Source organism: Myxine glutinosa, chromosome 7 (genome assembly GCF_964187855.1).
Source record: "Myxine glutinosa chromosome 7, kmMyxGlut1.1, whole genome shotgun sequence".
Lineage (NCBI taxonomy): Eukaryota > Metazoa > Chordata > Myxini > Myxiniformes > Myxinidae > Myxine > Myxine glutinosa.
This window is the reverse complement of record NC_136267.1, coordinates 158,961,121-158,974,085: the sequence shown is the minus strand read 5'-3', so window position 1 is coordinate 158,974,085 and position 12,965 is coordinate 158,961,121.

The following is a 12,965-nucleotide window of genomic DNA, read 5'->3' as shown; positions in this document are numbered from 1 at the left end:
CCTGCTTGAACCAGTCGTTGGTTGACTAGCCTTCTGGATACCGGCACATTTGTCAGTTGCTGCCACTCAGCCCAAAGCCGATTAGCTGACTTGGTACGGCCATTGCAGACTAAACGGTGCAGCTGGCGATCATCTCTCCTTGTGGTTCTGCGTGGACGTCCTGGCCTCGGTATTGGAGTAGGGACACCCCTCTGAGCATTTCGTTTCAGGATCTTTGACACCTGACCTTGAGTGATACCATACTGCCGAGCAATAGCACGCTGTTTCATGCCAGAATTTCATAAAGCCACCACTCCATGACAAACAGCATTGTCAAGTTGACGGACCATCTTCCAGAGGAAGCGGCAATAACTTTTGTAGACGTGCAGCAATTGTTTTCCACTAATACAGAACGCAACAACCCTTATATACCCGATTGTGAAGCCAATCCTCAAATGTACCTGTCCTTACATTTTGTCACGCCACCTGTGATATAATCCTGTTATTGACTTCTTGCTGCGAAAGACATTCAGTGACATGGTTCTTTCAACAAAGACATCACCGAAGGGTAAAAGTAACTCACCAGATTGATATACTGAGTTCAGAAAGTAAACCCAAGTCAAGGGATAAAAATATATTCCATATTAAATGCCAAGTCTGTATATGAATATTTAACTTTTGTTTCCGTGGTTGTGAAGTGTTTTTAATAACGTGGCTGTGAGGTGTTTTTAATTACGTGATGGTGAGGTGTAATTGTCCCAAACTTCCAGTCTGCACCTACCCCTCACGAGTACTAAAAGTATGTATGTGCTGAGGGGTTCTTTTTTGAATTCTCTCTATTTTTTCAACCTAAATGTTAAACCGAAATTGCTTATGAAAATGTAATATCACAAACACTACAAATAAATTTGTGCAAAATAATTTTTTGTTTGTATGATTGGTGTAAATCATGACAACACAGCAACTCAGGTGCAGTCATTATCCTCAGCTAAAACAAGCCCTCAGCTTATCAATTATCCTCATTATCCTCAGCTCTGTAACGACGCGTGGTGAGGCGAGTGTAGCGAGCCGAGCCAGCTTGTGTATATATATACACTACCGGTCAAAAGTTTTAGAACACCTCAATTTTTCCAGTTTTTATTGGAAATTACGCAATTTAATGTCTAGTGAATAATCTGAAATGGTACAAAGGTAAGCAGTAAACTGCTCGAGGTTAAAAAAAAGTTTAGGTTAGCAAAAACGGGGAAATAATGTAAATTGCCCAGTTACAGTATATTGTAAAAACGGCCTTTTTCAGGGAACAAGTAATGGGTTAACAACTTAAACTGTTCTGCAGCAATGTAAGTAAATTAAGCCTTGAAGGTTGATGCAAACAATTCCGACAGGTGTCCCAACCTATGCTGATTACTTGATTACAAACTCCCTGTCTGTATAAAAGCAGTATTGAAACAGACTGTTACTACACCCTCTGAAGCATTATTTGGACAATATTGCACTGCAGGAAGTAGTATATTGGAAACTGGAGGAAACTCTGACAGGACGAGGTCTGGCAGACCCAAAGCCACAACAGAATCAGAAGACAAGTTTCTGAGAGTCAACAACTTGTGTGATAGGCGGCTCACAGGACAGCTTCAAGCACAGCTTAACACTGGTCGAAGTAAGCAAGTCTCAGTTTCAACTGTGAAGAGAAGACTTTGAGCTGCAGGTTTGACAGGTCGAATGGCAGTTAGAAAGCCATTGCTAAGATGGCAAAATAAGAAAAAGAGGCTTGCCTGGGCCATGAAGCACCGCCAGTGAAATAATGAAGACTGGAACAAGGTCTTATGGACCGATGAATCAAAATTTGAAATCTTTGGTTCATCACGCAGGGTTTTTGTATGCCGTCGAGTCAGCGAAAGGATGGTTCCTCAGTGTGTGACACCAACTGTCAAACATGGAGGAGGAAGCGTGATGGTCTGGGGCTCTTTTGCTGGATCCAGAGTCGGCGACTTGCACAGAGTGACTGGCACACTGAACCAAAAGGGCTACCACAGCATTTTGCAGTGCCATGCAATACCCTCTGGTACACGCATAGGTGGTCAGGGGTTCATCCTACACCAAGATAATGACCCTAAACACACCTCCAGGCTATGTTAAAACTACCTTCGAGGATAAGAACAAGACGGTAGGCTTCAAATCTTGGAATGGCCAGCACAGTCTCCAGACTTAAACCCCATCAAGCTGGTTTGGGATGAACTGGACAGGATGAAAGCAAAGCAACCTACAAGTGCAACACATTTGTGGGAACTTCTGCAACAGTGATGGGAAGAACTTCCTGAACAATATTTGATTTCCATTGTAGAAAGAATGCCACGAGTGTATTCAGCGGTTATATCTGCAAAAGGTGGCTACTTTGCTGAGTCAAAATTTTAAATTAAATTTTGTTAATATGATTCTATGATTTTTTAAAAATCTCCATTGTTTATTTGTTCTATGCTTAATTTCAGAGTACATTGTGACATTAAACTGCGTAAATTTCAATAAAAACTGGAAAAATGGAGGTGTTCTAAAACTTTTGACTGGTAGTGTGTGAGTGTGTGTGTTTGTGTGTGTGTGTGTGTGTGTGTGTGTGTGTATATATATATATATATATATATATATATATATATATATATATATATATATATATATATATATATAGTTACGGTTCTCTATGCCACCCTTCTTCCCCTTACCAGGATTAATCCCCTTGTCTTTACTGGGCTTGGCGGAACCGAGACTTGCAATGTCCCTTCCGGACAAATGCGGAGTAGGTTTTCAGGACCACTTCTCGCTCGTACCTAATTCCCCGCGCTGCCCTGGGAGCGAGGAAACAAGCCTCGCACGAACCACTTGTGGTTTGAGTACGCCGAGCGGATTGCGTACACGTGGTCCGCGCAGTTACCGAGAGAACAAACTGATGAGATGGTGTATCTTGGTCAAAAACTTGACAGGTCATCAATAAAATGCCAATGTTTCAATTAGCAATTGTTGGTTTGTACGGTAGCTCAGTCCGCCTTGCACGCTGCCGTTGATCCCTTGACAATCGTGGCATGTTGATTGAAATGCCCATTTTGCACTGGCCTTTTTAAAGCCAATATCAAGACATCATGTGCAGCTCATTAAAATCATCCCGTACCCCTTGACTAATCACTGACAGTCAAAACGGCTGTTCAACAGCTGTGCTATGAAGTGACCATTGAAGGTTCAAGTGACCATCCGTGACCGTTTTGTCTGACAGTGAGGACACTATTGTCCACAAATAAGTTCACACATTTACTACACGCAGTGTTATTGTTGATATTTAAAGGTTTCAAAGGTGGTAAGTTTCTTTTGCGTTTCAGTATATATATATATATATATATATATATATATATATATATATATATATATATATATATATATATATATAATTATATATATATATATATTATATATATATATATATATATATAATTATATATATATATGTATTATATATATATATATATATATATATATATATATATATATATATAATATATATATATATATATATATATATATATATATATATATATATATATATATATATATTAGGGTGGGCTTCAAAAATTCAAAATGCAGATTTTCTCCGGGACATGGCCTATTTTTGTTCCTTTTGGTGTCAAAGTAAACCACACCAAATGTGAATGGAATCCAATAATATGTAGGGGTGCCACATCAGTGATGAATTTTGCCCCATGCAAAAATAGGATTTCCCATTTTTTGGGCTGTATATACACAAAATAAATACATAATTATATATATACATTAAATATAATATTAAAAATAAAAATATATAGTAAATATACATTAAATAATAATAATATATATTATATTATACATTATATATACAATTATACGATAGACAATTATACAAATATAGACAAATATAATACATTAAATAATATATTAAAAAGAAATATAATATATTAAAATTTAAATATAATAAATAAATATATAGTTATACAATATATATACATTATAATTAAATATACATTAAATTTATACATAAAATATGCATTAAATAATAAATATACATAAATACACATTATACATTATATATATAGTTATATACAATATATTATACATACAGTTTTGAGACTTCCTATGATCACTATCTGGGCAATTTTCATGCATGTTTTGTACAGGTTCCCGGGGTCAGGGGTACGCTTTTTTAGTGTGTAATATGTAGGCCTAACTTATTGACTGTGGCTCTTTTGTAGAGAGTGACCCTGTGGAGTAAGAATTAACAGGATTTTACCCACATTCTTGCGTATTTTGCAGATATGGCATGTGCTAGTAGTACCAGTGTTTCATTGAAAACTCGGGCTCAGGATAATGTGTATCTCATTGGGTCCACTTCTGGAGATGCCATCAAAGGTGCCAAGCTCCCGACTGTGCATCAATCTCTTGTCCTGTTTTTCCATCACCTGAAGAAGGAGAATCGCACTGCCCGGGAGAGTGCAACCCTCACCATTGAAGAGGTTGTGAAGTTCTGGGAAAAAGCTCACCTACCTACAACGACGAAGCAGCACTGCATCCATCGTTTGGAGAGGCTATATGAAGAATGGAGGAGCCTCCAAAAAGGTGCAAAGCGGGCTGGTGCGACCCAAGAGAAAAAGGAAGCATCCTTCAAGGCCTCCTTGGAGAAGACGTTTGATCTTAGGCATGCAGATTCGGAGGCCATAATCACCAACCCCGAGGACAGGAAGTTTCTTCACGATCAATTCTCAGAGAGGAAGGCTTCAATGGGATCTGTAGACACTGTGTTGGAAGCAAAAACGAAGCGAAAGAAAGAAAGGGAAGAAAAGGAGAAGACTAAGGCAGAGAAGGAAAATAAGAGACAGGAAATGGTCATGAAGGGTGCTACTGCTATGGAAGTCACAGACTCAGACTCTGACTCTGAGACCACGGCACAGGCTGGTTCTTCATCATCTGATGGTGGGATATCTCGTCCCAAGAAAAGAAGGCCTATCAACATTGTCACTCCTAAAGTCGCAGCTTCTTTGGATCGTACGAAAACAAGTGACCGAATGGCTGTCCACAACTTGGCATCCATTTGTAGAGCAGTAGGATGGGATCCTGCAGAGCTGGCACTGAACCGATGGACAGTGCGGCGGAATCGCATGATGCATCGATGCAAAACCATGGACGAAATAAAAGAAGCATTTCATCATAATGTGCAGGGTCCTTTAGTGGTCCATTGGGATGGAAAGCTTCTTCCCGATGTCACTGGAGATTTTGTGCATGTGTAGGTGGATCGTCTTCCAATCCTTGTGTCCAACCAGTACCATGGAATGGAGCAGCTGTTGAATGTTCCCAAGTTACCTGACGGGGGAGGAGAAGCTATGGCAACCGCTGTAGTGGACACACTGAAGAGCTGGAACCTTGTGGGCAAGGTGAAGGCTTTGTCTTTTGACACAACGGCCAGCAATTCAGGTGTTCGTGGAGGGGCTGCTGTCCTCATTGAAAAGAAGCTACAGACTGAACTAATTCATTTGGCTTGCCGCCATCATGCGCACGAAATCATTCTGGGAGATGTTTTCACCACTCTTTTCGGTCCTTCATCAGGCCCTGACATCCAGCTTTTTAAGCGGTTTCAGGCGGAGTGGCCGTCCATTGCCCATCACCAACCAAAAAATGGATTCACAGATCCTGATACGGCAGCTGAGTTTGCGCAGAACAATGACATGATGGATGAAGCTCTGGAATTTGCTCTTGTGTGTTTGAAAGATCAGCAGCCACGAGATGATTATCGTGAACTCCTAGAACTGACTGTCATCTACATGGGAGGAATCCCACCTCGTGGAATCCGGATCATGGCTCCAGGAGCAATGCACAGAGCCAGATGGATGGCAAAAGCACTATATTCACTACAGGTGTTCATGTTTCGGTCAGAGTTCCACTTGACACTTCGAGAGGCGAGAGAACTCCGAGCCTTCAACATTTTTGTCTGCCTTGTGTATGTACAGGCTTGGTTTCGGGCTCCACAAGCTATTGAGGCTCCCCTGAATGACATTAACCTCTTCAAGAAGTTGGAAAAGTTTGAACAAATCAATCAGAAGATGGCTCAGGCAGCCTTGAAGGCACTTGGCCGCCACACGTGGTACATGAGCCCAGTACTAGTGGCATTTGCATTCTTTGACACCAGAATTGACAAAGAAAGCAAGATCAATATGATTGAAGCATTGAAAAATGACGGTGAAAACCCCTCTCCAAAGAGACCAGCTATCAAACGAGGCACCGCCCTGTCAATCGCTGGCCTCATAACAAAACACACCAAGCATTTCTTCAGCATCCTAGGGACCCCAACTGATTGGATGGATAAGGATCCTGGTTCATGGGAGCAAGAAACCAGCTTTCAGGAAGCAAAGAAAGCCACCAGTGGCTTCGTCGTGGTGAACGACAGGGCAGAAAGGGGTGTCACATTGATATAAGACTACAATACGCTCCTTACAAAGGATGAAGAGCAAAAGCAAGCTCTGCTCCAAGTTGTTGCTGCTCACAGGAAGATGTACCCCGATGCCAAGAAGGCAACAGTGGTGAAACAGGCCCAGAAATAGGAGTTACATTTCTCATTATATTTGGGTTTTTTAATATTATGTGATATGGTGTCTCTTCATTTTATGAACTGAACATTTGGATTGTTATCATTGAATTTGAGTTTTCATAGCAATATAGTGCTATTTGTGCAGCTATTGTAACTTGTGTTTGCTAGAATACAAAGAAAGTGAGTGGAGGGTGGATTTTCATAAAACAAACTTCTGGTTTTGCTTTCGATCCATATATAGAAAAGTTTTGTAGACACCTTTAGTTTGAAGGCTGATGTGGCACCCCTATATAAAATCAGATTGCTTTCATATTTGGTGTCTTTTCATTTTGGAACAAAAGGAACAACATAAAGCCATGTCCCAGTAAATATTGTAAAAAAATTATTTTGAGCACCACCCTAATATATATATATACAGTATATATATACATATATATACATATACAGTGGAACCTTGACTTACGAGTGCCCCAACTTACGAGTTTTTCGAGATACGAGCCGTCGCTCGGGCGGTTTATTGCTTTGAGATGCGAGCCGAGATCCGAGTTACGAGCTTTCGCCACCCGGTCACGTGGTTATCTTGCCGTGCACGTACAGTATCTCTGTCGTATAGCGCTGCATTTTAGTTTTCGCATTTCGGTTATTTTGAGTTTACGCCGCCAGGTGGGTTCCGGTCACGTGGTTATCTTGCCGTGCACGTACAGTATCTCTGTCGTATAGCGCTGCATTTTAGTTTTCGCATTTCGGTTATTTTGAGTTTACGCCGCCAGGTGGGTTCCGGTCACGTGGTTATCTTGCCGTGCACGTACAGTATCTCTGTCGTATAGCGCTGCATTTTAGTTTTCGCATTTCGGTTATTTTGAGTTTACGCCGCCAGGTGGGTTCCGGTCACGTGGTTATCTTGCCGTGCACATACAGTATCTCTGTCGTATAGCGCTGCATTTTTGTTTTCGCATTTTGGTTATTTTGGAAAATTTCTTAGTTTTAACCATGGGGCCTAAGAAAGTGAGTGGCAAGTGCAGTGCTGAGAAGAAGAAGAGGATGATGAGCTTGGCTATGAAACACGCAATCGTCGAACAACATGAGCGAGGTGTGCGTGTTGTCGACTTGGCGAGGCAGTACGATCGTACTGAAAGTACGATCGTTTTTCTTGAAACGCCCTGCAAGTGAAAGCGAGGAAAGTGTGGCGAAAAAGGCAAAAGTTATCCCCTCCACCTCCGCCAGCATCTTCGTCTGATCTTCAAGGTAAATACACTTAATAAAACCAGTTTATTTCTTTACATTGTCTTTTATTATGTACAGTATATACGAGGTCGTGCTTGTTTATACATTATTTGTTATTTATAAAGTACATTTTTCTTATTTAAAAACACGTAACAAAAAAAATTGGTGTGGTTTTTTGGGGGCTGGAACGGATTAATAGCATTTCAATGCATTTCAATGGGGAAATTTGATTTGAGATACGAGCAATTTGAGTTACGAGCTCGGTCACGGAACGAATTAAACTCGTAAGTCAAGGTTCCACTGTATATACATATATATATATATATATATATATATATATATATATATATATATATATACATACAGTATATAGATAGATATATGGTGCTGCGCACACATGACTCGATTGCCAGAGAGGTAGGCCACAACGCGTTGGTATAACAAAGAGTCTTTATTCAAAGCTCGCACTTCAGCACTGGGCGGGCTCGAGCTTAGAGCCCGCATATATGTGCCGAGGCCATGCCTAGTCCCCGGGCGTGGCCGATCGGTCGAAAGGCGGGGCTTGTGCTTTCGCTCCCCGCCTGGATGCTCGCGCCACCCACTGGTGTGCGGAATTATTGCCCCTTGTGCCCGCCACACGCGCCCCCCCAGAATTCCCGCGCACCTGAAGGGTGAGTTTGCGGGGAAGCCGGATGACCCGGCCGAAACGCTCCCTGGCGATGGGTGCAGGGCTGGGGGGTAGCGGGACGGCGGGGCTGGGGGGTGCCGGGGGTCCGACCGCCGGGGGGCGGCCTCAACGCGGAGGCAGAGCTGCTTGCGGGGGGTGGTCCGGATCGACGTGCGCCGGCTTGAGGCGGTCCACGGAGATGCGATCCGGGGCACCGCCGATGTCGATGGTGAAAAATTTGTCCCCGGTCTCCAGCACGCGGAAGGGCCCGTCGTACGGGGGCCCTAGCAGTGCCCGGTGGGCGTCGTGCCGGATGAAGACGTTCTTTGCCGTGTGAAGCTCCGGGGCGACGTGGGAAGGCGGGCAACCGTGGTGTGCCGTCGGCATCGGGGCGAACCTCCGGGCGGTCTCCTGAAGGGCGGAGCGCTGTTGCGCCACGGACCAAGGAGCCGTGGAGTCGGGGATAAATTCACCCGGTACCCGCAGTGGTTGCCCGAAGACCAGCTCCGCCGAGGACGCGCGCAGGTCGTCCTTGGGTGCCGTTCTGAGGCCCAGCAGGACCCAGGGGAGTCTGTCGACCCAGCCGCCATCGCGGAGGTTGGCCCGGAGCGCGGCCTTCATTGAGCGATGAAAGCGCTCGCACAGGCCATTGGCCTGGGGGTGGTAGGCCGTGGTGCGGTGTAGTTTCACCCCAAGCCCTTGCGCCACCGCGGCCCAGAGCTCCGAGGTGAACTGGGTGCCGCGGTCGGACGAGATGTCCGAGGGGGCACAGAACCGGGCAATCCAAGTGGCGATGAAGGCTTGCGCCACATCAGCCACAGACGTCACCGCCAATGGGACGGCCTCCGGCCACCGTGTGGTGCGGTCCACCATGGTGAGGAGGTGGGTGAACCCCTGCGAGGGGGGCAGAGGTCTCACCAAGTCGACGTGCACGTGGTCGAACCGACACTCGGGCACCGCAAACGGGGCCAACGGGGCCTGGGTGTGGCGGTGGACCTTCGCGAGCTGGCACGCGAGGCACGTCCTGGCCCAGTCGTGGACGTCCTTCCGGAGGCCATGCAAGACGAACTTCGCCGCGACGAGTTTCTGGGGTGCCTTCGTGCCCGGGTGGGACAGGCCGTGGATGGCGTCGAAAACTGGGCGCCGCCAGCCAGCGGGCACGATGGGGCGAGGCCGGCCGAGGGAGACGTCGCATAGGAGGGCCGCGCCCGCGGCGTCCAATGGCACCTCGGTGACGCGGAGGCCCGTGACGGCGGTCCGCAAGGCCTGGACGCCGAGGTCGGCGGTCTGGTCCTCCGCCATCCGGGCATAGTCGACCCCGAGGTGGACCGCGAGCACGACGGACCGGGAAAGGCAATCCGCCACCGGGTTGTCTTTACCCACCACGTGACGGATGTCCGTCGTGTACTCGGACACGGCAGAGAGGTGATGCTGCTGCCGTGCCGACCATGGCTCAGCGACCTTGGCCATCGCGAACACAAGGGGCTTGTGGTCGACGAAAGCCGTGAACGGGTGGCCCTCCAGCAGATGGCGAAAGTGTCGGAATGCCAGGTGGAGCCCGAGCAGCTCGCGGTCGAAGGTGCTATAGCGGCGTTCGTGCGGGCGAAGCTGCCGGCTATAAAATGCCAGCGGTTGCCAAGCACCACGCACCCACTGCTCGTGCACCGCGCCCACCGCGTAGTCCGACGCGTCGGTGGTGAGGGCGATTGGTGCATCGGCGCCGGGTGTGCCAGCATGGTGGCGTCGGCCAGGGCCAGCTTTGCGCCCGCAAACGCCGCGGTCGTCAGCGCCGACCAGGCGATGTCACCTTTGCCCGGCTTGCCCCGGAGGGCCTCGTGCAAGGGGCGATGGAGCTGGGCGACGTGGGGCACGAAGCGGTGGTAAAAATGTACAATGCCCAGGAACTCCTGGAGCCCCTTGATCGTGCGGGGCCGCAGGAAATCCCTGACCGCCTCCACCTTGGCCGGTAAAGGGACGGCCCCGTGCCTGGTGATGCGGTGCCCCAAGAGGTCGATGGTGGCGATGCCGAAACGGCACTTGGCGGGGTTGATGATTAGGCCATGCTGGCCCAGGCGTTCGAAGAGCGTGCGGAGGTGGAGCAGGTGCTCCTCCCGGGATGCGCTCGCGACCAGGATGTCGTCCAGGTAGACAAACAGGAAAGGTAAGTCACGCAAGACGCTGTCCATAAGCCGTTGGAACGCCTGGACCGCATTCTTCAACCCGAAAGGCATTCTCAGGAACTCGAAGAGGCCGAAAGTGGTAATGACGGCCATCTTCGGGATGTCGTCCGGTTGGACGGGGACCTGGTGGTAGCCCCGGATGAGGTCCACCTTGGAAAACATGGTCGTATTTGCCAACCGGGCGGAAAGGTCCTGGATATGCGGGACCGGGTAGCGGTCGGGGGTGGTGGCATCATTGAGCCGGCGGTAGTCCCCGCACGGCCGCCATCCTCCGCCAGGTTTCGGCACAATGTGCAGAGGAGAAGCCCAAGCGCTGTTGGAGCGCCGTACGATCCCCAGCCGCTCCAGCGTGGCGAACTCCGCTTTCGCCACCGCGAGCTTCGTGGGCTCGAGTCGGCGTGCCCGGGCATAGACCGGCGGCCCGACCGTGGGTATATGGTGCTCCACCCCGTGTTTAACAGCCACCGCTGAGAAGGTGAGCCGCGTGAGGGCCGGGAAACTGGCGAGGAGGCGGGTAAAGTCGTCCGCTGCCGGAAGCGTGCAAACTAAACTCGCCGGGACGGAACCTTCCAGCAAGCCGCTTGGCAAGCCGCTCGGTGAGCCGCTCAGTGAGCCGCTCAGTGAGCCGCTCAACGAGCCGCTCAGTGAGCCGCTCAACGAGCCGCTCAGTGAGCCGCTCAACGAGCCGCTCAGTGAGCCGCTCAACGAGCCGCTCAGCGAACAAGCGAGCGAGCTAAATGTTTCGGCCTGGACGAGCCGTCTGCTCTTCACGTCGACCAACAGCCCATTCACACATAGGAAGTCCGCACCGAGCAGTGCCATTGGCACGCTGGCGGTCAAGAACGACCATTGAAAGCGCTGCCCTCCGAACCGCAGGGAGAGGCAACGTTTCCCGAATGTGCGGATGGGGTGTACCGTTGGCGGCAAGCAAAGTGGGGCCCCGGCCCGCGGTTTGCTTGTCGGACAAGGAGGCGGGGAGGACGCCTACCTGCGCTCCTGTGTCGCAAAGAAAACGGCGCCCGGACAAGGTGTCTGTGATGAAAAGGAGGCTGCTGGAATGGCCGACGCTCATGGCCGCAAGTGAGCGCCGGTCGTTTCCCGACCCATCAAAAGAGCATGGCGGGCGACACGTTTTAGCCTGGCGGCCGAACCTGGCATGGTAGTAGCACCAGGTTTGCGGCAGTAACGGCTGCGGCGGCCGTGCTGGCGGCGGCGGTGGTGGTGGTGGTGGTGGCGGCGGTAGTGGACGGGGCGTAGCAGCGGCCACGAGGGAAGTCGGGAGCGCTGGAGCCTCCGCGCCGGGATCCACTACAGCAGCACCGTACACCGACCGCGTGTCGCAGGCCGCAAAATACTTGTCGGCCTCTCTAGCCAAGGCACGGAGTTCCTTTATTTTGGAACCGGCCAGCACGAGGCATACCTATGCAGGTAGCTGGCGTAGGAAAAGCACCCGGAATAAGAGATCTGCGGGCTGGTCTCCAAGCAGGGACAGCATGGAATCCATCTGGACGGCTGGTCGTGTGTCGCCGAGGGCGGGAAGGACCAGGAGGCGGTCGGCCCGTTCGATCTCCGTGAGCCCGAACGTGGCGATGAGGAGACGTTTAAGCGCCTCGTACTTGTTGTCGCCCGGCGGGCGCCGAAGGATGGACACGACTCGGGCGGCAGTGCCGGGCCCGAGGGCGGCGACCACGTGGTAGTACCGGGTCTCGTCCGCCGTTATGCCTCGGAGTTGGAATTGAGCTTCGGCTTGCAAAAACCAAACGTCGGCTTGCGCTTCCCAAAACTCCGGGAGTTTGACTGCGATGGCGTTGGTAGCCATGGCGCGTTCGGTGGTCAGCAACGGCTGAACCAATCGGGGTCACCAGTGTGGTGCTGCGCACACACGACTCGATTGCCAGAGAGGTGGGCCACAACGCGTTGGTATAACAAAGAGTCTTTATTCAAAGCTCGCACTTCAGCACAGGGCGGGCTCGAGCTTAGAGCCCGCATATATGTGCCAAGGCCACGCCTAGTCCCCGGGCGTGGCCGATCGGTCGAAAGGCGGGCATGTGCTTTCGCTCCCCGCCTGGACGCTCGCGCCACCCACTGGTGCGCGGAATTATTGCCCCTGTGCCCGCCACATATATATATATATATATATATATATATATATATATATATATATATATATATATATATATATATTGTTACGGACCGCGGATTAGATGTTATTTTGACCGAGCGGTGGTGTAACCGCGGCCGAACAGTTATTCCCCGACGAAAACCCGATTCAACCTAAACGTTGGCCGTATCCCGCCACAGCTACTCAATCGGGAAAACTCTA